At 39.1% G+C, this 6257-nt stretch overlaps 1 long non-coding RNA gene across 2 annotated transcripts; it reads right to left on the reverse strand.

Moving 5' to 3' along the window:
* Positions 1-603: 603 nt before the first annotated feature.
* Positions 604-6113, reverse strand: LOC119082517. Of its 2 annotated transcripts, none has more exons than XR_005088654.1 (5): positions 6009-6113; positions 5819-5936; positions 5648-5750; positions 3553-3794; positions 604-830 (listed from the first exon to the last, which is right to left on the reverse strand). It is a non-coding gene; the product is annotated as an uncharacterized LOC119082517 (long non-coding RNA). The 2 variants fall into 2 exon arrangements; XR_005088653.1 differs by lacking the exon at positions 604-830 and adding an exon at positions 2214-3082 and having other exon boundaries at positions 6009-6112.
* Between the last annotated feature and the right edge of the window lie 144 nt (positions 6114-6257).

Below are 6257 nucleotides of genomic sequence, written 5' to 3' on the forward strand. Positions count from 1 at the left end.
AAAATATTTTTCGCACTCTGCATGCGTCCAAAACCGTACTTTTCAAGTTTCAATCACTACTTTCGACGCCCTCAGCATGTAAAATTCATTAAATATTCCAGGATAAGAAGATGAAAAGTCTCGTTTTCGTGTGTTTACTGACCTCGGCTTCGCCTCGGATCAACAAAATTCACAACTTTGTATCACTAGTCATGTAATAGTATATTACGTCCTTGCTTGTAAGTTTATTGTTTTGACAAGTATGAGCTTTGCGGAACGAGCCGAAAGCGGAAGGTGTAATCACACAAGCCAAAACAATTACTTACAAGCAATTACGTAAGATATTTTATCTGCCTAGAACGATAATCTCGATGTTATACCTCTTGGGCAAATTTGTTTGTTTGCCAAAATTTGTGTTTCACCGCCTTCGTAACCTGTCTTAATCTGTTCTTTCAGAACCTTAGAATCAACGAACTCAAGAGACGGTGGCGCCACCATGTCGCTTCTCGAGTTCCATCTTTTCATCCGTTAATGTAGAATTCGTCAATAGGGTCTGGGATCTCCATTCTTTACCATTACGGTCATATGCGTTGCATGCGGACAAGAAAACTCATTTTGTCATTTTTTGTTAGTTTTTCTTTATTGCAAAGAATATTTTCATGGAAATTACTTAAATGCTACGTTACAAAAGCATCACTTAAATACGTATATTACACTGACTGTTTTGTGTACACTGTACCGTACGGGTAAAGGGGTCCAGTAAGTTCATAAAACCTATCGATGGACCGGAATTTTACTTACAAATTTGTTTTTTTCTTAAAAATTGACAAGCGTTTTTTTGGAGTTGAATTCTGAAATGAAAATCATAAGAAGAAAGGTTGAGCTATGCTTTGGTATTTTAACTTAAAATAGATGGACTAATCGAATGAAACGTCAAAGTCTTTGATTTTTCAATTAAATTTTGAGAAATTGAGAAATTATACATTTAACGAAGGTCGTGTTGTGTTGGGTTAAGTATTATACTTCTTGTCTAGAATGGAAGAAAACTTACCACGTAGGAAGTAGGATCATATAGAGTGTCACCGATGACGAAAAATGGACTCACCAGGCTGTCATTCATTCCATTCGTTTCTTCGACTTCAATTCAATAAATTTATTCATTCATTCATCCATACGTTTTCGGAACCTGTTTAGTTCGTCAAGTGCATAGTGCATCAAGCCCTGTTAGACATATAGATCGTTTCAAAGAATATGTAAATATGTAAGACCGTGAATACGTCTGTTGATATGTACGAATAACAAACGTGAGTTTGTCAACAGCTCTGCTAATTCGCTGATGTGTAGCAGTGCTATGGTTTGTTTCATTTTTTGTCATTGAATTGAATGGAAATTTACGCAATACATCAAAGCTAGAAAAATATAATAAATCAGCGAGACTGAGCGAATTCTCTCTTTTAAACTGTCTGTTTCGAACCACAGTCTCTCACTTTTCCAATATTTTCTCTCACCCTCTCTCTCTCTCTATCTATGTCGTAATTTGCACAGGAAACTTAGCGACAAATTTAAACAAAAGAATTATTTTGTTCAAATGTGTCGCTAAGTTTCTTCTGCAGGTTACGGTAGATCTATCAAGCATTACAAATATAAAGCCAAAGGGCACACCACATACCACATACAGACTTCTCTTTTCGATTGATTTCTGATTCGCAAATGACATCGCGATATTTTTTGAAATGCTCCTCGGGACACCCTTATCTTCATCACTCGAAAGTTGCCTCATTGGCCGTGTTCGTCTCGTAGCAAAAAATTTCGCTAACAAATCGCTAAACATTCGCGAGCCAAAGTTCAGCACCACCCTAATTGTGACCAAGATGGTGACCAAAATTTGAGAAACTTTTTATCTGAGGGATCGTATATTCTGTTTGCAAATAAATTGTCTAACAGAAATTCCCTGAAGGAATTTCTAAAGATTTTCTAGGATTCGAAAGAACTTTTTTTTGTCTTTTTCAAAGGATTTTCAAGCCCTTTTACACGATTTTAAGGTTTTTCCGTTGATTTTCAGTGATTTTCTTGAAGAGAGATGGAGAACTTCAGGAGACATGGGGGTCTCCTCAGTTAGAAAATTATTGAAAAGCGGGAGTTTTACAGTGAGAAAATTCTCCTTTCGATTTTCAGATTGACTGATGTTTGCCAAAGCAACGGGACGCACTCGTCAAGTGTGAAATTCATCCGCATCAAATTTGAAAACTTTTTTTTTGTTTTTATTGAACTGCAAAAGCAAACATGATTCTTTCTGTCACATAGAAGTCTGAAAATCTTTACTCATTTCGTCGACTCAACAAATTCCACATGACGTAGCTGGCATATACCACTACCAAGACTAAACCAAAGAAACATTTCTTCGTCAAATCCATTAGCCTCAACCATATTGAACCGGATCGCTGATTGTAATGGATCAGTTCCCGTTGCGGTATTTCGTTCACCGTAATTCTTGGTATCTTCCCATGTATAATGATATTACCCATTGTCTTCGAATGACACGCTGCTGACGATGTCAATGAACTTTCGGTGACTTCAATTGCTTCGATTGCCGTTGGTTCATTTTGAATACGGATGCTCGGATATCGTACACTTAGTTAGAACTTCGAATTTCTCCGACGGCCTTAGATCCGATGTGAACAATTTGTCTGGCTGTGCGTAGCTAATGTCTTCGCGTAAAACCATCTGAAAATTGTTGTCGTCATCGTCATCCATTTTCAAAAATATTTCCCGACTTTGTTCGAATCCTTTCTGACGCTTGGAATGGTTTTTCTTGCGATATTCAAGCCGATTTTTTTGGATCAAGTTCGACACAGCGGAGACACGCTTCGATTTTGATATGATGGAAAATCGGTGTGTAATTGATCGTCGTCGGTCGCCAGTCTTTGACAATAACGAATCATTGGATACAATTGAAGCGACATCATTGTCATCACTGTCGGTCGAATTCAATTTGATTGCTAGAATGGATTTACGTTCTCTGGCCCCAATTGGACTTTTGCCGTGGTGTTGACGACGTGAATGCTGCATAGATCGGTCTAGTTATCGCTTTGCGTACGTCGGTCTGCAGATAGGGGAAGTTTGATGTGAAAATGTATCGATGAGAAGGACACGCAATATACAGAGGAACAACCTCCGTAGGACGAACACACAACACGACTGAGTGAATGGGACATGAGATGGACGTTTTTGATGAATGATGTAACTGTAGCACCACTTACATTAGGAACTGCCGCAATGACAAGTGTACGCCTTCCAGGACCTTAAATGGCTGGTCTTCGGGGTAACATAGTCAGCATCTCGGTTATGCTTTTTCTAAATTAGATTTTCTATTCGGTTTTTGTTCCGTAATCAATTGATGAACTCCCCATCCCAATGAACTGAATCACAGCCAGAACACAAAAATCAAGACAAGAAAGACAGAACGACAAAACCCACATAACAAATTAGTTGAATGATGAAAGATGAGCGTCAGTAACCGAACCCATTGCCGGATGTGAAAACATGCACCACTTGCACAAACTAACTTCTTACCTCCTTATGTTTTGATGATGAGAACATTGACATCAATTTGCCGGGCGTTGTTTTAGTTTTGGCGGTGGTGTTCTGTTCTCGCAATATGTCCTTTGGAAAGAGATCACTGGCATTGATTGTACTGCCACCGAACGATAATCGGCCACCATTTTTACTGGGCGTCGGTGGTCCGGTCGTTGATAGAGTGTTCCGCGACGGACGTCCAGCTGATTGCTGAACATGCTGTCGTTGAAATACGGCATCTGTTAAGGACAATTGATAGTTTAAGCACCAAGTTGACTTAACTTTTATGTAAAACTGTTGAAGTAATAGATTTTGTAGTTAAGAAGTGGGAAATACGTTGCACAAATGAAGTAATGGATTTTGTTGGCGTATGCATGACGCTTCTGAAAGCTTAACTCCACTTTCCGATTCATGAGAGTTCGTCACGAAGGTCTTTCGAAGAAATTTCAATTTCTTCACTTCGCCTATAAAGTATTACACGCCCTGAAAGGTCCCAGTGCCGCATTATCCAAAGGAGCACTCAATGGCGCTGGGATGTGAGACAAAACTTTTTGAATGTAAAAAATCGCAAAATTTTCTCACTCGCTTCGCTCGCATTCCTTTAACCACCTCATAAAAGTGTAATGGCACAGGGCGTTGTAACTCTTAATGCGATCCTGTGCGTTCCATGACTGCAGTCAGTGAGAGAAGTCATACCGGTGCTTCACTGCTGTGGAGCGATTTTTTGTTTCATGTTTCATTGTTTCGTGCAACTGGTGTGCAACTGGATTGTACTAGTCTCAAGTTCAGTTTTCAAATAATTGAAGCTCGTAAACCCATCTGAGAAATCAGCAGGACAAACAAAACTGGTTTTTCCTTGCAGCCAAATACAAAAATCAGCCATACGACTCTCAACAAACGAAGTACTGCATTCAGGGATTGTTAGAATCAACCTTCACTCTAAAGACGTACATCGTTTCTGGACGATCTCTTCAAACTAAAATTCAGATTTTCGGACACCTACAGTTAGACGCAGTGAAATTTGAGCATGAATTTGCTTCAGCTGTTTTTCAGCTGATCCACACAAACAATCAAAACTGTTAATAGGTTGTTATACAGTTTGACTACTACCACGATCGTGTAGCAGCTTCAACCGTATAAACAAGTACAAACAGTTTTGATTGTATTTGTGTCGATCAGCTGAAAAACAGCTGAAGCAAATTCATGCTGAAATTTCACTGCCTCCGACTGTAACGCTGATAATCGTTTTTCATTTTGTCGATGCGAGGAATGCGCCCCATACGCCTCAACAAAAAATTTCCCAGCAAGACTTTGTTGTCTTATGTTCAGAAAATGCGAAAAATCGGTTTTGAGTCAGTAATGACGTATTTTCTGGCCGCAAGACAACAAAATACGCTTGTTGTAGCGCTAGCGATTGAACTGATGGAATGTGGTGAATAGCATGAACGTTGGGAACGTGTTTCAATGCTTCAAAAATACGATTGAAATCGTAAGTGCTGCACTGGAATTAACCCGGAACTTGGGTGCCATGTCATCTGCATTACCTTCAGTGGTTTATGAACTTTGGTTATAACAACGTTAAGAACTGGACTTTACTCATTGCAACTTGGTCGAATAACAAAAAAAAATGAGACGACACTTCAGGACGTTGGGGACTTCTAGGACTTATAGGAATATTTGGGGATTTTGGGAGATGTGGGAAGGAGTGTGATGATAGAATTACTTAACGCCCTAGCGACTAGTCTAAGCTACTGATTCTATTACGATAAGCTATGATGTGAATAGGGATTAGGATAGGAAAAATTAAGCAAAAAAAGTGGTTGAATGAAGGGTGTGACGAACTAAATGATAAATGAATGCGGGTGATGTAAAAGCAGCTAGCGAAATAGAAAATGTTTCCGAAATAAAAAAAAACTTTTAGCCGATCAATTTGGTCATAAAATTCTTTAATCGTCTAATCATCTCGTCGAGAATTTATCATATTTTACACAAAAAAAAAATAAAATTTACTAAAAATCACAATTTAAAAGTCAAAAGTGTGCGCAGAGACGGTAAAAGTTTTTTCCATTTTCGTTGGATTATTTGAACTTACTGAAATGTCCTCCTCCTTCAAATTCTGATCGCCATACTGGGCCGCATATGTACTTCGCAGATGTCTGGCTGCTATGGAATTTCGCTGACGCAGTTCGGATTGTCTAAGAGAGGCGATGGTTTTTGTGGCGATAAAAATTTAATTGTCGATTGAGATAGGCATCGGTCTTACCTGATAGATTCTCTGCCAACTGGTGACGTTCTCCCTGCTCCGGACTTTAAATCAGCCAGGTATGTGTTGTTAAAGACCTCACCCAGTTCGTCCTCCATTTCGATTTTCAAATTCGAACCTGACGAACAATCAGTCGGAATGAGTTTCGATTTTTGTGTTCTGATTTCTTTGGGCGACAATGGTTTCTTACCGAAATTTGGTGGTGGAAAATAGTCTCGATTCGCGTGGATTAGATTCAGCGAGCCGCAATTTACTTTTCAGAAATTCATTCTCCTTTTGAGCTCCAATATTTGCTCGTTCAGTTTGTACCACCTTGTCGAAATGGATTGCACATGGGCAACGTATTTTTCAATCTTTCGTTGAGCAGTTGACATTTGCTGCTTGTAGTTTGTCAGCTCTCGTTCTTGCTTTTCTTGCTTCTCCTTCGATCTGCTGGTTT

The sequence above is a fragment of the Bradysia coprophila genome, unplaced genomic scaffold (genome assembly GCF_014529535.1).
Source record: "Bradysia coprophila strain Holo2 unplaced genomic scaffold, BU_Bcop_v1 contig_468, whole genome shotgun sequence".
Lineage (NCBI taxonomy): Eukaryota > Metazoa > Arthropoda > Insecta > Diptera > Sciaridae > Bradysia > Bradysia coprophila.